Source organism: Epinephelus moara, chromosome 23 (assembly GCF_006386435.1).
Source record: "Epinephelus moara isolate mb chromosome 23, YSFRI_EMoa_1.0, whole genome shotgun sequence".
In the NCBI taxonomy this organism is placed as follows: domain Eukaryota; kingdom Metazoa; phylum Chordata; class Actinopteri; order Perciformes; family Serranidae; genus Epinephelus; species Epinephelus moara.
In genome coordinates, this window is record NC_065528.1 from 881025 (window position 1) to 884251 (window position 3227).

Sequence of the window (3227 nt, forward strand, 5' to 3'; positions counted from 1 at the left end):
TCCCTCCTTGCTATTTTGTTGCTTTCTGTTGACATCACATCCCTCCTTGAGTATATCCAATCAGCATCAAGTAATCCCCAAGCCCCAGCCAGGAGTCTTTCGGGGCCGTTCTGAGTACCTACCCCGAGGCAGGGACTTGTTTAGCCCCCGTAAAAGTTCCGGAACTCTGTCCCTCGGGGGTGGTTCCTGCGGTGGAGACACGCACCAACGGCCCCGGCCCCGTAAAATTACCCCGAAGTTCCTGCGGTGGAAACGGGCCTCATGTAGTCAGGGCTGTAGCTTGAGCTCATCTTGTCCTTTAAAACCCTCCACTGGCCACTTAGCAGAGTCAGCAGGGGGAAAGTTTACAAAAGTGGTGAGTTGATTTCCTTAACCTGAGGAGTATCTCAAAGTCATACATTATCGTTGTAATCACATTTTAATGTCAACTAGAAATACCACGGTTGTATGTCTCCGAGCACCTGTCAAGTTTCTTTTACGGTTTACATCCATGTCTGTGGAAACATGGATACTTCACACACATCTTCCCCCTGACAGCACAGAGGATCTATAAAATCAGCACAGTTTCAAGGTGGACACCCAAGATTAGTGTCACCAATTAAGTATCTGACCAAATATTTTCCCCTCTGTTCCTGAGATATGATGTTGAATAATGGAAAGATGAAAAGTGTTTATGCAGAATATTATGATGTCATTGTGAAGTTGACCTTTGGTCTTTTGGATATAAATTGTCATAACTTAATTATTTTATCCTATTACACATTTGTGTGAAGTGTTGTTATAATTGGCATATTAATTCTTGAGTTATGGCTAAAAACATATTTTGTGAGGTCACGCTGACCTTGACCTTTACCTTCAACCACACAATTCTTTTTTTCTTTTTTTTTAAGATTTTTTTTGGGCATTTTAGCCTTTAATGGATAGGACAGACAAGTGTGAGGGGGGAGAGAGAGAGGGAGTGACATGCAGGAAATGGCCACAGGCTGGAGTCGAACCCTGGCCCCTGCGGCAACAGCCTTGTACATGGGGCACCTGCTCTATCCACCAAGCCACCGATATTCTTCAGTCCAAGTGAATGTTTGTGTCAAATTTGAAGAAATTCCTCTTAGATATTGTGTAAACGAGAATGAGACCGATGCAAGGTCAGACTGACACACTTGACCTTTGACCACCAAAATTCAATCATTTCATTGCTGTGTCCAAATGAATGTTTATGCCATAATTTGAAGAAATTCCCTCATAGTGTTCTTGAAATATTGCATTCACAAAAATGAGATGAACAAGGTCACAGTGACCTTGACCTTTGACCACCCAAATCTTCATCAGTTCATTGTTACATCCAAGTGAATGCTTGTGCCAAATGTGAAGAAATTCCCTCAAGCTGTTCTTGAGATATTGAGTTCACGAGATTGAGATGGATGCAAGGTCAACCTTGACCTTTGAAACTTGACCACCAAAATTTAATCCGTTCATCCTCAAGTAAAAGTAAACCTTTGTGCCAAATCTGAAGAAATTCCATTGAGGTGTGTCGTGTTCACAAGGGTGGGATGTATGTACGGCTGGATGGACAACCCAAAAGCACAACACCTCCAGCCACAGCTATTGCCGGCATGGAGACATAAAAAGTATGCTGTTATTTGTAAATAGACTTAAATAGTATTGGTTAGCATAAATTTTGTGCAGCTGACAGAGAGGCGTCTGGAGATGTCTGTGCTTAGCAAAAGATACCAGTATCTACAACTGGAAACACTGCAGCCAGGATCCTCATTAAAACAAAACTGCATATGCATACATATACATAATGTGAGCCAAACTCTAGTGCAATTCTACAACAATAATGTAGAGTTGAGAAAAAGCTGAACTAAAACTGAATGGCATGCATAATGATGACTGTCAGTAATGTAAAATATACATGATTTGTCGTTAATTAGCTAATACAAGCAGAAGCATTGTAGTGCCCTTCAAAGAACAAATTGCAGGTTAAAGTTTTTACAAAAGTTATACTTAACCTTGTGTGAAAATGACCATGTGAAAAGTTAATGCAGGATTTAATATGTTTTACAAGACATAAGGGCACATATTCAGAGAAAAAAGTGGCCATTTTTGAGCAAAGCTCCTAAAAACGCTTTTTTTCGAACATCGCGTCATATTATGTAACGGGAGGGAGTCGGTCTCTTCAACTCTGCCTCAGCTAAGTGCGTAGTAGTAGTTGGTAGTGAGTCTGAGTGGTCGTGATATAGTGAGTTGGTCTGTTTTCAGTAGTTTAATTCTGCATTTATTTATCATCATCATGGTAAATTATTGTGTTTGTGCTGGTTGCACAAACCCCAACCTGTCAGGACATCGTCTGGGTGCGTTTTGTGCAGGTGAAGAGACGGGACTTCACTTTGGCATCTGTTTCTGAAAACACGGTCGTATGTGTATGGAGTTAGATTTGTCTCATTAATACCCGTAAATGCACAGATGGTGATCTACAAATATTTCTTGATCTGCACACGTTTCATAATTATGTGTGTGAACAGATCGACAATCTCTGTGTAAATGTGTAATCTGTGAATATAAAACACATTCCACAAATACAAAAAATATCTGTGAATACATTAAATTAATTTGCAAATAAATGAAAAGCATTTATGAATATCTTCGTAACATTTACAACTTTCGAACAGGCATTTGTGAACTCAGTTTTTATTTGTGAATTGAAAAAACATTTGTGGACCTCAGTTCTACGCATGTGGATTTGCGTTTTACACACACGGATTTTTGAGACCAACTTTCCGCCGGTCCGAATGAAAATACACTCGTATCACTCCACGCCATCTTCGGATAGCACGTGATCACCCAGCTGATGACGTCATTTCCGCATGTGAAAGTAAGAGCACACTAGTCTGGGGCTGTTAGTGGCCGTTTTGGTAAGGAACTGGAACCAGGGCGAGTGAGACAGGATCCGGAATTCGATGGATGCGCCTTTCCGTCAAATTAAAAGCACCAAGCTAATAAAAATGTGGTGAAACTTTAATTTAAAGAATATACCCAGATAGCACACATACATCTGGCCGACATCGGCCCGATGTATCAAGTTTAGATCGTTAAGACGTAGCAGGGAGAGCGTTTGCTCATTGCCAAGACGTCGCTGAGACGTCGGCCTTTAGTCGAAAATGACCACCATGCGACGTTCAAACGATCAATAAAAAGCTGTGCTCAGTAGGCGCTCCTTCATTAATATT

At 41.0% G+C, this 3227-nt stretch overlaps 1 protein-coding gene across 1 annotated transcript in view; it reads right to left on the reverse strand.

Moving 5' to 3' along the window:
* LOC126385214 (pleckstrin homology domain-containing family A member 5-like) overlaps nt 1-3227 on the reverse strand; it is a 628760-nt gene that overhangs the window by 89579 nt on the left and 535954 nt on the right. The gene's annotated exons all lie outside the window — the stretch shown is intronic.